The sequence below is a fragment of the Schistocerca gregaria genome, chromosome 4 (genome assembly GCF_023897955.1).
Source record: "Schistocerca gregaria isolate iqSchGreg1 chromosome 4, iqSchGreg1.2, whole genome shotgun sequence".
Lineage (NCBI taxonomy): Eukaryota > Metazoa > Arthropoda > Insecta > Orthoptera > Acrididae > Schistocerca > Schistocerca gregaria.
Window position 1 is genome coordinate 272,490,991 of NC_064923.1, and position 18,066 is coordinate 272,509,056.

Here is an 18,066-nt window from a genome sequence, read left to right on the forward strand (position 1 = left end):
TTTTCTTTGTTCATACTCCACAAGCTATTTATATCTGATACTATGCTGACAAGCCTTAAGCTGCAAGTCTGTCATATTCGTCTCAATAATCTTAGCATATTACGCTTTATTTTCTTGTTACCAAATCTTTTTCATTTCTGATTCCACGCATAACTTTAAAATTAATGTCCATAAAATTTTTGTTGAAACAGGAACTTATACTTATTAAAAGTTGTCAACAAAACCGTTTTTTTATTATTAACAAGTTTGAGACAGAATGGGGGAATCTGTTTATTAGCTGCCCAATAATTACAAAGTGTAAGTGCACACACAACGTCTCTCTTTTTATTTTTATTTTAATTTCTCCATCTGCAGAAACAAGAGAATGGAAATGGGAATCAAAGAATAAGTTTATTAGGTGTAGGAATGACGAAAAGAAATCCAGTCAGGTAATGAACTAGTAGACACATGCAATACAGGAAATGTTTTGTAAGTACTGGTAGTGGTATCTAAGATCTGTTTCCAACATACTTAGCTGTTGCTACAAATAGAGCAAATATGAGAGTTAAGCTTTAAGTAAATCAAAGGATTTAAAAGACAATAAAAGGCAAATAATGATATAAAAATGAGAGAAGACACACACAAGAGGTTAAGGGAGAGCAGAGGCAAATGGGAAAAAATCATGTGAGAATTATAAAATGAAAATATCATAGAGGTTGATGGGTCCTAAAAGCTGGCAGAGAATGTGTGTAGAAAAGAAGTGGTAGATAAGTGTTACAATTGTCTGGAGGGGCCAACACGGTAAAACCAGATAATTGAAAAAGCTAATTGCAAATTTGAGGGCTACTTCTCAATTTCTGATTTTAGAAACTTTGCTGTAGGAGAAGGCTCCAAATAGCTATAGGTATGAAACACGTCCTTCATCCCTGTTGTTTGTACTATAGCATTTTGCTGGCACAAACAGTTTTTCTGTTTGCAATCCTCCTGACCAAGAGGATTGCAATCATGATGAAAAATTCATTGACAAATCATATGTTTAGCCTCCGCAGTACCAAAAGGGGGGAGGGGTTCACTTTGTGCCCACCTTTTGAAAGTTTTGTTATCTAGACAGTTATCTTATATTTTAAAATAAATATTTATTATTTTTAATCAATTATTCTACTAGATTCCAAATGTTTTAAATTTTTTAGTTACACTTAACTCATAAATTTGTCTTTTAAGTACATGTCACTTTCCCCTGTGAATGTCTTATTCAATACTTTTTGGTTCAGGACTTTACTTACACATCATTATCACTGTAAAAAGTATATTATGAATAAAATGCAATAATAATTAATGAATTTTGCATTTTTAAAAATTGTTTATGGTGGGTATAAAATACCCTCACTCTCCCCCCTCCGTTGGAGGTACACGTCACTGAAAGTGCATTGATGTTGGTGAAAGTGTTCTGGGCCCTACTTACACACCAGTATCTCCTTAAAAAGTATGTTTTTAATTAGGTCAACTACAATAAACATTTTTTTTGTAGGGATAAAGTACTGCCATTGGTAATGAGTGTTATGAAAAATGTATTGGTACTGTTAGTGTTAATCTCAGAAAACATCCTCCATTTGGTTATTAATGTGTTGCTAGTGTTGGAATTGAAGTGTGTTACAATTTTAGGAAACATAACACATAATTTTCATTGGGATTCTCATGTGGGATGGAGCCAAGGTGTAAAGAAACATTATGAAGGTTGTTGTGGGATCTTACACAAGCCAATACAGAGAAAAATTAATTTAACAACCAGGCTGCATATGGTTTTTAACAACACTGTAGGTATCTTATCTACTTGCAAGCATATTGTTACCAAAGACCAGTACTAGAAGTTATCACCATGAAGGATTCATTAAGTTCAATAAGCATTCCAAACAAAATCGGATTCAAGACAGTAGATCAGTTCAGTGATCTGAGCAGGGAAATATACCTAAGCAAGTAGACAATAATACACAACTGAATGTGTGAGGTGGAACATTGTTCATGCTTGGCCAATGACAAATGGACAGAGCCCACATGAAATGATGGTTCTAGAGCTGATGAGAGAAGCTCTTTGTTGGTACCTCCTGTAGATTGTCAGCTAAGTCTGACTATGTCATCTGTTTATCTGTTAGGGGTTCAAGAATACTACTCCTGAAATTAGTTAAAAGTGTTAAATGTGTTAAAAGTTAAACATTTGGAGTCAAATGTAGTTTTTTTTTTTTCAGGTAAATGCTGATTGTTTGACTCCATAAACATACATCATAAACATCTACATCTACATATACATATAATGCACTACTTTGTGCACAATTGAGAATTTACAGAAAAAGTATAAAAAGTAGTATTTAGGATATACACATGAAAAACAGCTTATGAGTCATCTAATTCGAAGTGAAGATAACGTAGAAGAGCATGTACACTCTTTTGTAGTTCCATGATGGGATATACAAATTATAAAAGCAGTAGATTATTTTATGCTAGGCAATGTGACCAGTGCAGCACCACTCATTTATTAATAGCATAAAAAGTACACTTCCCAATTCTTAAGTAATGATAAGGACTGACTATGAAAGTAATTTTTCTAAAATTCCTTTTTTTGGAATACTTCTAATGTGATAACCAAAGTTCAAATAGTCTGTCTTGCTGAATCATTAGTTCAATGAAAAATAAGTTTTAAGTCCAAAAGACCATATTGTAGAATGACAGTCTCAGAATACCAGTACAGTAGTTGGAAGTGATACCATGTGTGGGATGCATGATCGTGGAGGCCAATTCTGTGTGCTGATGGCAAGAAGGCAAACAGCTCCAAGTTCTTTGCAAGTGACAGTCTGGGGGTGACATGCTGGCTGTAACCCATTCCCAGGTCAACTTGGAGCTACAGGATGCTTCACAGAGAGATGCAGAGGACCTGTAATAGCAATAGGTGTAATTAGCCAGAGAGTTCCCAACATGAACTGCTGTTCTGTGTTTGTACACTTGCATAAATGATGTAACAGCACAAGAATATGGCACAGTATACTAGTGGGCACATGATATTGTCTAGGGAAAATAGTGTCCGTGATTGCAGAGCTGAGGTTGTGAATGCATGCTATGCTGCCAGCAAACCAGGTATCCCTTGTGGCAGCTGCGAGAGATTCTGAGGACATGAAAGTAGCCTGTGTGATTGATGTCTAGAAAGTTTATTAATACTGCAAGTTGAGTGTGGGTTGGTGTTTGGATTTAGGTGCTTGTGCCGGTTGTAGCAGATGATACCTGAAGCTTGCCCACCTACTGAATGCAGGTGTATGTCTGGTCGGCAAGTAGCTGAGACACGGCATCCCTTCCCCCCCAGTCAAGAGATGGTGAAGCCATCTTGGTGGAGGGTGACAACTAAGCCTCTTTCCTTACCCAGAAAACTATGTCAACAGAATTGGGAGATGTATGGTGAGAAGCCAACATGGCCAGTGGCAGTGTCCATAGGATGGGACACTGTACCCACCCTGAGGCTAGTATGGGCAGATCCTGAGCGGCTGGGGACAGCTGAGGAGCAAGCCATCTGGAGCGAATCTGCAATGATAACAAAAGGAGTAATATTGTACCAGAGGGCTGATAGTGGAGTGAGAGCACCTGAGGCATGTGTAGAGAATTTCTGAAGGTCATAGGATGATGCAAGAGCTCACTGGAAAGAAAATGCTAAAAACATCGTGCCCAGAGAGTGGGTATGGCTACAAGAGCACCAGAACAGTAAGAATCTTGTACCTGGAGGTTGTATACAAATGTGAGAGTGCTGAAAAAGTAGAGCTGTTACAACAGTAGGGTGGATACAAATGCAAGAGCTCTTGAAAAGTAGAAATGTTGCAACAGGAGATGGTATAGGTGTGTGGGACCATTTGAGAAATAGGAAAACAAGAGTGTTTATTAGACACGGGAAGAGATTTCTGAAAATGTACAATGATTACGCATAGCAAGGATATCTTTAAAATGTGTACATGGGTTAGGCATTGAAAAGTGTGTCACAAAATGCTTGCATGAATTAGGTACAGAACAGAAACTCTGAAAAGGAGTGCATGAAAGAGGCAGTGAGATGAAATTTGAAAAATGACTGCATATATTAGTCACAGGGAGAAAAAGTAACAAAGAGGAAGGAATAGCAGGAATCCTTGGAATGTTGGTAGCAATGCCTCCAGTGAGTGAGCTTGCAAAAGAGCATGATAAAGGGCCAGGAAAAAGAATAGACGTAGGGTTGGACCATGAGAAAGGGAAGATGCTCAATCATTGAGGTTTGTTGATGGGAGTCACTGGAAGATCCATGGATACTGAAATGCTGTTCTGAACATGGACTGTAGTAGTTCCAAGGATCTAATGTTACCAACAGTAGAAAGCAGTGGTCGTGCTGTGCAGGAGTGATTGACCCTGGAGGCATGTCAGGGATAGTGGCTGGGTCCCTCCACTGCCTTGATGATGCCAGCAAGCTTATGCAAAATCCTTTTTTGTATGCCTCTCTGCAATTGCTGCATGTCATGAAATAAAGGTAGGACATGGGGTGTCACTTTGCAAATGGTGACCATACTGCAAAGAGAACTGGAGAATTCAGTGCCAACACTGACTGCCTGAGGCAAAAGCCATGAGTGTAGCAAAAGGAACAGAAACCTTCATCACCAAATGATATAAGACAAAAGTGCAGAAAATGGTTTGCTTTGCTGCAGTTGAATGTGGGATGAAACATAGTGCTGACATTAGAGCCAGTGGTGCTGCTGGAGCCAGTAAAACTGATTATCTTTCTTGCCAAGTGCTATGGGACAAAACACTTGAAGCTGTTGCCATGAACTGGGATGAAAGTTTCTATTGCTAATGGTGAGACAAAAACCTGGAACTTTATTCTTGTCTGCGTTTGATGTGACTGGTGCTGAGGCCAAAATGGAAAGATAAATGCCCATCTAAACAAACCCTACAAGTTTATTTGTTGCATAAAAGATACACTTCTCAGTTCTGAAGCATTAGTAAGGGTCAATCACTAGAAGTAATCTTCCAAAAGTCCCTCTTGATGAAACGTTTTTAATGTGGTTACTCAGGTTCAAATAGTTTGTCTTGCTGAATCACCAGTTGACTGAAAAAATAACGAAGTCTGAGTCTGAAGGACCGCACTGTAGAATGACAGGCACAGAACCAAATGGTACCAAGTGATACCATGTCCAGGATGACCGATCATGGAGGCCAATCCTGCATGGTGATGACAAGCTCCCAACACAAACTGCCATTCAATATTTCTGCACCAGCACAGATCTGTCATGGTGCAAGGATATGGCAAGAACTTTTAATGGGCACATGACATTATGTAGGTAAAACAGTGCCCACAATTTCAGTGTAATGGTTGTGGGTGCATGCTCTGCCGGCAGCAAACTAGGTGCCTCTCATGAGGCTGCCAGAGATTGTGAGGACAAGAAGACAGCCTGTGTAATCTGGAAGGTTTACTAACATTTTGAGGTGATCAGGGGTTGGTGTTTGAGCTGTAGGTACTTTTGCTGGTTGTGGCAGTCAACACCTAAAGTTTAACCATACTTTAGATGTGAGTGTATATCTGATTGGCGTGTAGCCAAGAGATAGCACTAAAGAGCATGGTAGGTGAATGGAAAACCACTTAAGATTGTAGATACTGTCTTTGATGGGCTGTTCATATGTGACAAATGGCTAACTAGTTACCATGCCACAGAAAAGATTGCAATATCTTCATAGTAACTTCCAGATTCTGATTTCAGTCTTTACATATGACATTTCATTTAAGAGTACACATATGTCTTTCATGGGATTTGAGTAGATGGTGCGTAGAAAAAAAAAGGGGGGGGGGGGGAGGAGAGGTGGTTGGTTGTATGAAGTTATAAATCCAAATAGTGGCATACTTTAACTGTTGCTTGTGTTTGGTACATTTCACCGTGTCAGATCCTTCACTCATCTTTATATTATTTTTGATTATGTACAGTAATCTTAATTAATTGTTCTGGTGGCCCAGTTACTATGTCCCTGTGAATGAACTTCCTCTTCTTTTGGACTTCAAACCTTTGCTGGATGCTTCTGAAATATGAGAACACAATGACTACTTTGAACTACAAAATAAACTTTGTTAAGCTTCACTTCTCTATATTTTAAATTCTTCCTCTTTCACAATGGCAGATCCCCCTAATTACAGCTCAGAATAGTCTTAACCATCAATAAAATATTATACGTGTGATTCATAGGCCATACACCAAAGTTCATTTTTCTTAAATCAGAAAGTGATTAATATTGGGTCCTTATTGTCATTGTTGGTGGCCGTCTTACTCCAAGCCATCCATGACACCGCTGACTTGAAGTGTTAAAGAATATCCATATCCTTGTGCAACAAGTGAGTGCTGCTCACCCTCTGACGACTTGCCACTGCTCTCGTTGCTACTGCTCATGTACCCTCTGTACAACACAGACAGGGCAAACAGTACCTGTTCCTTTTTTCTATGCTATTTAATGTATATCAACTACCACAGTCATCTTTAGCTGGTACGAACATTAATAATAGAACAGGATATTTTTTAAATGTCCTGTTGCACAGGCTGACTGAAGAGATATTGCATACAATGTGTTTACAAGACCATCATATTGATAAGGTCCCTAATATCGCTTACCATTAACATTACTGAAGATGAAAGACAATGGAAAACTGTGTTTTGAAGACTGGACAAAAGATATCTCTCCAAAAAGTACACATTGCAAAGCATGAAAAAAGATCTTATAGCTCAGGGAAAAATACTACCCATCGTTTTAACACAGAAATATTTTTGATTGAAGAGATAGTATGTTTAAGACAAAGGTGACAATTATTTTTGTAGAGGATTGAGATCATTCTGTGAGATGGAGTAAGCCATGATGCATGAGTTGTTATCTCTTTATCATACATTTAAAAACATAAATCTGTCAACACTGATTATGGCATTGCATAGTCTTAATGGAAAAAATTGCAAGTAATTTATAACAAATTTCATATTAACATGTTGTTACATATGAGAATTTCTGGCAGTGAATGCAAACCAGTATAAAACATGTAGGCAATGTGATACTTCCCTCATGAATAATTGGTAATCTTAAGACAACGTTGGGAAACAAGAATAAAAAATTAATAAAAAAAAAACATTTTTGCCACATGTAACAACTTTCTGTCAACAGAAACTTATAATGTGTACATAGAAATCTGCTTCTTTTTTCCTGGTCTTTGTCCCATAGCATCATGGGGTCAAGATGTTAATTACTGGATTCGGCAATTTTAGTGACAGAGGGCATTGTCAGTGTTGATAGAAGCAAGATATTGGTCCCAGTGGTTCCAAGATTTTCAAGAATGTTTTAATTTCAATGACATAAATGTGATATAAAGTAATGCAGGGGGCAGGCAACCATTATTATAATAAACAGCAGTTCGCATTCAGACTGAGTGGGCCACAATGGTAAAAGTCAAACATCAGGCAAAGAACGACTTTATTGCTCATACTGTATGATGCATTTCACAATTTATCCATAATCAGATCTCCAGGAGCATTTACTATATGTAGATATGGTGTTTCTAGTCTTATGAGAAAAGAACACTATTCACAGACTAGTCTGTGACTTTTACCATTCCGGCCTAGTTAGCCTGAATACAGAACTACTGATTGTTTTAATATCAAGTTTGATGTTAGGTAACAAACGACAAAAGAAGTATTTTTTCATTTGATGTAATTATAAATTAACAATTTTTGAATTTTTTCCTTTACCTGTACTCTGAAACCTTGCTTCTTGCATAATTTCATGATTCTAGGTCAATGGGAAATACCCTATAGGTTATGATGAGTGAGTTTTCAAATACCAAAATGTGTGATGTAAAGAGCCATACCTTTTGATTGCATGACTTAAAAGCTAATGTTTATTATACCACCAAGAAACATAGGCCGTAGTATGCCACATAAATTTCAACTTTTTATGTCTACCTGTTCCTAAGAAAAAGTGGTCTTGACAGACAGACATATGGACGGGCAGTCAGTCAGTCTGATATCAAATGACAAAAAAAAATTCCCTATGATGTAATTACAGATTTACAGTTTTGAAGTTTTTTTTTTCTATGACTGTAGTGTGAACCTTTCTTTTTGCCAATTTTCATGGTTCCAGGCCAACCGGAAATAGTCTATAGTTTCTGAAGAGTGAGTTTGCCGTTATTAAAATATGTTATGTAAATAGGCATATCTTTTGATTACTATGACTTAAAAGCTTGAATGTTTTACACTGCCAAGGGAGCATAAAAACTCACTGTATAACGTAAATTTCAACTAGATATGAATACCTGTTAGAAAAAGAGTTTTTAATAGGTGGACAGACAGGTAGACAGATGGACAACAAACTGATCCTATAAGGATTACGTTTATACTGATTGAGGTACGGAATGTTAAAAATTAATCAAATATACCACTGTTGAAGTGACTGGAAAAACTTGAAGAATAAACTATTTTCTGATCATCTTATGAAGGTAGGCAACTCTTACCAAAATTAAAAAAAAAATTGTTTCTTACAGGGTAGGCCATCACAGTGTAATGCTTTTATAGTAGAAAGCCCATACCATGAAAGAACAAGAGACAGCTCTCCATACTATAGTGTGACATGGAATAAAATGTGACTAGACCATCATCCACTTGAGAATGAGCAACAGTCATTGGAATGTCACCACATAAACTCAACATCAAACAAATAATTAGAAACTTAAATGCCATGCTGAAGAGTCTCTGTACCAATTTCCTGGGACATAAATCAGCACTGATTTCTTTGTAGACATGTTACAAAAACTACACCATTCTGTTTAAAAAAAATTAACCAGAGTAATAATTGAGCATTTTTACTTCATAACGATACTGATCTGCACACTGTGAATGGGGCACAAATTTGTTTGCAGTCCCTCAGATGGGAACATTTGGACTATCCAATATACACTCTACTTTTACAGATGAAAATAAGCATTCAAGAAACATATTCTTTGTTGTGTACCTCTGCTTCCTGAGATCTTGACCACATTTTTGAAGTAATGTTCTGCATCTGTGTTTATAGCAAAGCATTGTTTTATATGCCTCTTCATCTAAGAAAACCATTGCACCACAATGTATTCATTTATTTATTGTATTAAGTTTGCCTGTGCAAGTCTGCCTTTTATGTCCTCCTAGCTTCATCTTTCATGTGTTATTTTACTTCTGAGTAGGAGACTTCCTTCACTTCATCTACTTCTTGTTTGTCAATGTTGATGTTAACTTTGTTGCTAATCTCTTTCCTGCCATTTCTCATTACTTTCATTTATTTTCAGTTTAGTCTCATTCCTTAGCATTTGCTCATTAGACTGCTCATTCCGTTCAACAGTTCCTATAATTATTGTTAGCAAATGTTATCATTTGTATCCTTTCATCTTAAGTTTTAATCCCACTCCTGAAACTTTCTGTCATTGCTTCTGTGATGAATAGGCTGAACTGTATGAGCAAAGGACTACACCTTATTTGAGCACTTCATTCTTGGTCATCCATTCTTATTTTTAACTCTTGGTTCTTGTACATTTTGTGTACTACCCATCTTTCCCTTTATGTTACACCTATTTTCCTGATAATTTCAAGCATCCTGCACAAGTTTACAGTGTCAAATGTTTTATCTGGGTCGGCTATTGCTCATGTCTCAATTTTTCTTAAATCTTGCTTCCAGTGTCAAGTACAATGCCAGAACTCCCTCTCTGGTGCCTTTACCTTGACTAGAGCCAAACTGATCATCTATTAGATACTCGGTTTGCTTTTGCATCCTTCTGTATATTGTTCTTGTCAGCAACTTGGGAGCTTGAGGTGTTAAGCTGATTGTGCCTTAGTTCACACATTAATCTGCCTTTTCTGTCTTAAGCATTGTGTGGATGATATTTTTATGGGAATTTGAAGATATTTTTAAAACTTAAAAAATACACTCCTGGAAATTGAAATAAGAACACCGTGAATTCATTGTCCCAGGAAGGGGAAACTTTATTGACACATTCCTGGGGTCAGATACATCACATGATCACACTGACAGAACCACAGGCTCATAGACACAGGCAACAGAGCATGCACAATGTCGGCACTAGTACAGTGTATGTCCACCTTTCGGAGCAATGCAGGCTGCTATTCTCCCATGGAGACGATCGTAGAGATGCTGGACGTAGTCCTGTGGAACGGCTTGCCATGCCATTTCCACCTGGCGTCTCAGTTGGACCAGCGTTCATGTTGGACGTGCAGACCGCGTGAGACGACGCTTCATCTAGTCCCAACACATGCTCAATGGGGGACAGATCCGGAGATCTTGCTGGCCAGGGTAGTTGACTTACACCTTCTAGAGCACGTTGGGTGGCATGGGATACATGCGGACGTGCATTGTCCTGTTGGAACAGCAAGTTCCCTTGCCGGTCTAGGTATGGTAGAACGATGGGTTCGATGACGGTTTGGATGTACCGTGCACTATTCAGTGTCCCCTCGACGATCACCAGAGGTGTACGGCCAGTGTAGGAGATCGCTCCCCACACCATGATGTCGGGTGTTGGCCCTGTGTGCCTCGGTCGTATACAGTCCTGATTGTGGCGCTCACCTGCATGGCGCCAAACACGCATACGACCATCATTGGCACCAAGGCAGAAGCGACTCTCATCGCTGAAGACGACACGTCTCCATTTGTCCCTCCATTGACGCCTGTCGCGACACCACTGGAGGCGGGCTGCACGATGTTGGGGCGTGAGCAGAAGATGGCCTAATGGTGTGCGGGAACGTAGCCCAGCTTCATGGAGACGGTTGCGAATGGTCCTCGCCGATACTCCAGGAGCAACAGTGTCCCTAATTTGCTGGGAAGTGGCGGTGCGGTCCCCTACGGCACTGCGTAGGATCCTACGGTCTTGGCGTGCATCCGTGCGTCGCTGCGGTCCGGTCCCAGGTCGACGGGCACGTGCACCTTCCGCCGACTACTGGCGACAACATCGATGTACTGTGGAGACCTCACGCCCCACGTGTTGAGCAATTCGGCGGTAGGTCCACCCGGCCTCACGCATGCCCACTATACGCCCTCGCTCAAAGTCCGTCAACTGCACATACGGTTCACGTCCACGCTGTCGCAGCATGCTACCAGTGTTAAGGACTGCGATGGAGCTCCGTATGCCACTACAAACTGGCTGACACTGACGGCGGCGGTGCACAAATGCTGTGCAGCTAGCGCCATTCGACGGCCAACACCGCGGTTCCTGGTGTGTCCGCTGTGCCGTGCGTGTGATCATTGCTTGTACAGCCCTCTCGCAGTGTCCGGAGCAAGTATGGTGGGTATGACACACCGGTGTCAATGTGTTCTTTTTTCCATTTCCAGGAGTGTATTTAAAATAAACTTGTAACAACCTGCCCAGGAGGCATTCATGTGGAGGCAAGCAAAAGTGCAAAAATGACTAAAGAACACTTGAAACGTTTTCTGAGTTCAGTCATTGGCGAACATGTAAAGAGTGAAAAGAGCCTTCTTCCGTGTGGTTCCTGGTTTGGTCACACCCTTCTAGATGCATGTTTACCAAACAAAGATGTAATGCTGAAGATGTTGCCACAGAAAGCAACGAACTATTGCCAATCCCTTGATGTTTACTGTTAATATAAGCACTATATCAAAGGATTGCAAAGACTAAAACATGACAAACCACAAGTGAAGATACATGATCGTTATTTCATCATAAAACTTCACTCTGTGAATTACAACCAGTTTTCTTCACCAAAGTATACGCCTCTGTTGTAATACACTCCTGGATATGGAAAAAAGAACACATTGACACCGGTGTGTCAGACCCACCATACTTGCTCCGGACACTGCGAGAGGGCTGTACAAGCAATGATCACACGCACGGCACAGCGGACACACCAGGAACCGCGGTGTTGGCCGTCGAATGGCGCTAGCTGCGCAGCATTTGTGCACCGCCGCCGTATGTGTCAGCCAGTTTGCCGTGGCATACGGAGCTCCATCGCAGTCTTTAACACTGGTAGCATGCCGCGACAGCGTGGATGTGAACCGTATGTGCAGTTGACGGACTTTGAGCGAGGGCGTATAGTGGGCATGCGGGAGGCCGGGTGGACGTACCGCCGAATTGCTCAACACGTGGGGCGTGAGGTCTCCACAGTACATCGATGTTGTCGCCAGTGGTCGGCGGAAGGTGCACGTGCCCGTCGACCTGGGACCGGACCGCAGCGACGCACGGATGCACGCCAAGACCGTAGGATCCTACGCAGTGCCGTAGGGGACCGCACCGCCACTTCCCAGCAAATTAGGGACACTGTTGCTCCTGGGGTATCGGCGAGGACCATTTGCAACCGTCTCCATGAAGCTGGGCTACGGTCCCGCACACCGTTAGGCCGTCTTCCGCTCACGCCCTAACATCGTGCAGCCCGCCTCCAGTGGTGTCGCGACAGGCGTGAATGGAGGGACGAATGGAGACGTGTCGTCTTCAGCGATGAGAGTCGCTTCTGCCTTGGTGCCAATGATGGTCGTATGCGTGTTTGGCGCCATGCAGGTGAGCGCCACAATCAGGACTGTATACGACCGAGGCACACAGGGCCAACACCCGGCATCATGGTGTGGGGAGCGACCTCCTACACTAGCCGTACACCTCTGGTGATCGTCGAGGGGACACTGAATAGTGCACGGTACATCCAAACCCTCATCGAACCCATCGTTCTACCATTCCTAGACCGGCAAGGGAACTTGCTGTTCCAACAGGACAATGCACGTCCGCATGTATCCCATGCCACCCAACGTGCTCTAGTAGGTGTAAGTCAACTACCCTGGCCACCAAGATCTCCGGATCTGTCCCCCATTGAGCATGTTTGGGACTGGATGAAGCATCGTCTCACGCGGTCTGCACGTCCAGCACGAACGCTGGTCCAACTGAGGCGCCAGGTGGAAATGGCATGGCAAGCCGTTCCCCAGGACTAAAACCAGCATCTCTACGATCGTCTCCATGGGAGAATAGCAGCCTGCATTGCTGCGAAAGGTGGATATACACTGTACTAGTGCCGACATTGTGCATGCTCTGTTGCCTGTGTCTATGTGCCTGTGGTTCTGTCAGTGTGATCATGTGATGTATCTGACCCCAGGAATGTGTCAATAAAGTTTCCCCTTCCTGGGACAATGAATTCACGGTGTTCTTATTTCAATTTGCAGGAGTGTATATAAAGTATTTTAATTGTATTGCAATAACACATTTCTTGACAATTGATTATTAGTTTCTGTTGCTAAACAACCATCTTCAGGTCTGTAATAGTAGTAAGAAACAGAAAATTGTCTTCAGGTTAAAATGACTTTCACAACTTTCAGGAACATAATTCATTTCAAAGTAATGAGTGTTACCATTCATACCAGAGACTGTCTCTCCATACACTATATGCCAGAATGTCATAGATAATGTATCTTGGAACTGTGTAGATAAATGGAAAATACCTGTCAAGTCAGTGTGAATAATTATCAACTTTTACAACACATGTTATTTAAATAGGTGTTGGAATGCAAATAGAATCACTGAAAACATGATACACTCCCTAATGAGCCAAGTTTTCAATGCACCGGTGGTTGTGCCCACAAAGTTATAGAGTACAGTTCTGAACCTATAGAGGCAAACAAAAAAAATTTTTTTTTTTTTTTGATGATAAGTCACTAGTCCAGCTTATAATGTAAATAAATTTTAAAGCAGAAGGACTGAATAATTTAAATTAAAAGAAAAACATACCATGCTTATTAAGAAGTGCACACAACTACAAAGTTGACATATTCTCATTACGAATTGTAACTCGTCAACGATAAAAATATAAAATATAAAAAAATGTAAAAGTTGGTCAAAGCATGTTTGTCACTATTTGAATCCGTCAGATCACTGACCACTATGTGTGCTTGTCATTGCCAACCACAAATAGTCAGCAAAAAACTAACAGCTCGTAGACAACTACACACAGTTACAATTCCAATAACTAAGCAGGATTATTATTAACTACAATATGACAAACAAAAATTTTGAAATAATGAAAATGTGCAAAATGCAGCTCACAATATAAATATTAGAAATGCAGTAGTTGTGTCAAGAATACATAGAGTGCATAGTAGCTATCAAACTGTAACCATTTAAACAAGGACTGATATCAGGGAATGTAACATCCATTTTTTTAACTAAGTGAGAACAGATAAAAAGTGTTATAATCTAATAAATAAAATGACTCTTAAAGTCCAATAGTCTGCCACTGTGATAGAGGTGCCACCTCTCAGCATGTTTATGCAGCGGAGCCAATGTAAACAATTGCACATGGAGGGCCATGGGGAAAGTGGCACTGCTTGTCGCAATATCCCTTGCAGAACATATTTAGAACAGCCCCTCAGTACCAGTCCTTCCAAAATTCCAAATGTGCAACACTTTTTTTTTTAATGTAGTTCATCAAAAATACTGAAAAATTAGTTTTGATTGTACTGAGTTTCTCATTTGGTATTAGTTCAGAAATTTTGTTTTCTTTTAACTGTGAATTTCTATTTCCTCCAACACATTGAGCACACTTCCCTTGATTTTGAAGGTGTTGAGCATGGGAAACTGCAACATGCACTACTGTCTTCCCAATGGCCCTCTGTGCACAGGTGCTGACATCAGCTCCACTTAATAAACATGCTAGGATGTGGAACCTCAATCACAGTGGCAGACTATTGCTCTTTAATAGTTATTTTATTTATTATATTATACAGTTTTTTTAACCTTATTCACTTGACTCAAAAAGTGCATGTTGCACTCCTTGATTTCAACCCTTATTTATATGTTACTATGTGCTCTTACATTCCTGACAGTGATACTGAAAATTCGACATTTGTATTTTGAGCCCCATTTTTCATGTTAGTTCTTGTGCATACTTCAAAATTTGTATTTGCTATCATGTTGTTAACAATAATTATATTTAGTTCTTGGAATTGCAACTGTGCATACTTGTGTTCTACCTGTCAGTTTTTTCCGACTATTTTTGGGTGGCACCAACAAGCACACATAGCAGTTAGCTGTCTGATGGATTCATATTATGAAAAACATGCTTTGACCAACCTCTTCATATTTTATATTTTACATTTTTGTCACTGATGAGGTAACTATGTGCACAGGTACATTTCTTAATAAGCATGATATACTTTTCTTATATTTTAAATTACTCATGTTCTGCAAAATTAATTAATGTTGTAAGATTGTCTGGTGACTTTCTTTTAACGAAAGAAAATTTTTCATTTGTCTCCATAGGTTCAGAATTACACCCTATGGTTAATCTAACCAACTGTGTACTGAAAACTTGGCTCATTAGTGAGCATGGCATATTTTTATTAATTCTATTTGGGTTCTGAAACCTATTTAAATAATATATATCATAGAAATTTATAATTGTTCACACTAACCTGGTAGGTATTTTCCATTTATTTACATAGGTATGAGGTGCACCATCAGACAATGGCATTCTAATGTGTGATCTTAGGCTTTCCCATCGAAACAACTGTTTGTGGTGCTGCTCGTTGTCCAGCATGGTGCAGTCATTTTCATAACACAATATTTTGACAGCGTATCTTATAATCATCAGATGATACCTTTAGAATGAGCATCTTTGCTGCATCCTGCCTCTGTTATGTTCTTATCACTCCCCACCCATTCCTTCACTGCCAGCCATACAATACGATGGGTAGAAAAGGGGGGGGGGGGGGGGGGGGGGTATGAGGCTGGAAGCTGGCTGTGAACTCTGGTCCATCAGTATTCCTGTGGCCTGCATCAAGTTTGGATGTCTTTCTCGGCTAATGATGTGATTTTAGTTGGCTGAGTGCTGGATCCTGAGCTTTACTGAGAGAAAACCTAGTGTCTGTGTTGATTAGACTGTCAGCAAGTCATATTTCAGTTGCCTCCTTCAGAGTATAGTCTCAAAACAATGAGATCTGTTTTAGCACTTCCATTACTTCATACTTAATGGAGTCCCCTGTACCCATACAGCATTCTTCAACTGCAGATTTTGTTGGTTGCTTGTCCATCCATCACTGTGTGTGGCTGTCAGTGGATGAAGGCGTGGAGGGAGTTAAAGAGTAAAAAGGATGCAGCATTAGCAAAGACTTTCATTCCACAAGTATCACCTGAAATGATGGAAAAGTACACTGTAGTGTATTGTGTTACTAAAATGACTGTACCTGGCTGGACACCTGACACAATACAAACAGATGGCACTCTAGATTGCTGTGTACGCGGGCATAGAATCTCCAGTAGGAGTGGTGTGTTTTTGCCACTTACCACTCACTATTTTCAAATAATTTATGTTATTGAAGACTGTGAAACTGATTTTAACCTAAAGTCAATTTTCTGTTTCTTGTTTTTTTTTTACAAATATGAAGATGGTTGTTTAAAACTGGAGCTAGTAATCAGTTTAAAGTAATGTATTATTGCACGCAAGATAATGAAATGAGTTTATAAAAGCAATGTTTTTTTAAGTTTCAGAAATATATCAGAGCTCTTATCTCCTTCACCTGATGATTTCAGGTTCTTACTAACTCATGGTGTTTCTCCAGACTCAAAGATTTTATGAATCAACTTAAATAGGCAGTTGGTTGACACTTCCACTAATGATTTTAGGAATTTCAAAATAATGTTATCTATGCCTTATTTGATCTCAAGTCTTCCAGAGCTCTCCTAAACACTAGCACTAATACTGGATCTCCTGTGTCTTCCATATTCACCCCATTTCTTCATCAGACACTTAATTTTAACTTCTTTGCTTTTCATTTCACAAAACATTGTTATGACTTTTCAATATACTGAATCAGTCCTTCAAAACAACACTTCTTTAACAACTGCTTCTCTTGTGCCCTGCATCCATTTTGCCTTGGCTTTCCTGCATTTTCTGTTCATTTCATTTGTAAATGACTTATATTGCTGTACTCATGGTTTTTCTAGAACACTTTTGTATTTCCTTTTTTTTCGATGATTACTTGCCTAGTTCTTCTGTTATCCAAGATTTCTTTGCATTTACCTTCCTTGTATCTATATTTATCTGTCCAGATTCTGTTTTTGTCTTTTTTAGAAATGTCCTTTCCTCTTCAACTGAACTGCCTATTGTGGTATTGATTATCTACAGCCTTAGAGAACTTCAAATGCACCTTATCATTTCTCAATACTTCAGTGTCTCAATTCTGTGCACATTGATTCTTATGGATGATCCTTTTAAATTTCAGTCTATTTTCATCATAACTAAATTGTGATCTGAGACTATCTGCTCCTGTGTGTACTTTACCCTCCAGTGTCTGACTACAGATCATCCATTTGACCATAATGTAATCCAGCTAGGATGTTTCCATGTCTGCAAGTCTTTCCCAGGTATACTTCCTCCTCTTGTAATTTTTCAACAGCATATTTGCAAGTAGTAGCTGCAATTCATTGCAGAACTCAGTGGTCTTTATCCTCTCCCTTTTGTACTACAGAGCCCATATTCTCCCATAACTCTGCCTTCTATTCTTTCCCCTACTATGGTGCTCAAGTCACCCATGATCAATTGATTTTCATCTCCCTTTACATACTAAATTTCTTCAACCTGAAATGTGCCCCACTCTCTCTCTCTCTCTCTCTCTCTCTCTCTCTCTCTCTCTCTCTCTCTCTCTCTCTGTGTGTGTGTGTGTGTGTGTGTGTGTGTGTGTCATCTTTCTATCCATGTATATATCTGTTCATCTTCTGCTTGTGATGTCTGGACATTATTGTATGTTGTGTCCAGAATTCACCTTTGTAATGGATGTAACTCTGTTGGGGACACTTTTAATGCAGTGTCTGAATGTCTGTGGAGGAATGGCTGTCTATTATCCACCAAAAGCCAAAACTAGAGAAAGTAGCGATGTTGGATGTTCGGGTCTGGAGCGAGGTCGACATTCTAACTCATTCCAAAGGTGTTGCATTGAGCTCTGGACATGCTAGTCTATTTCAGGAGCATTATTGTCCACAAACTATTGCCTCACAGATGCTGTATTATGACAGGATGCATTATCATGCCGATACAATCG

General features: G+C 39.9%; 1 protein-coding gene across 3 annotated transcripts in view; it reads left to right on the top strand.

Annotated features, from left to right (window-relative positions):
- LOC126365992 (protein GDAP2 homolog) overlaps window positions 1-18,066 on the top strand; it is a 929,669-nt gene that overhangs the window by 698,847 nt on the left and 212,756 nt on the right. The gene's annotated exons all lie outside the window — the stretch shown is intronic.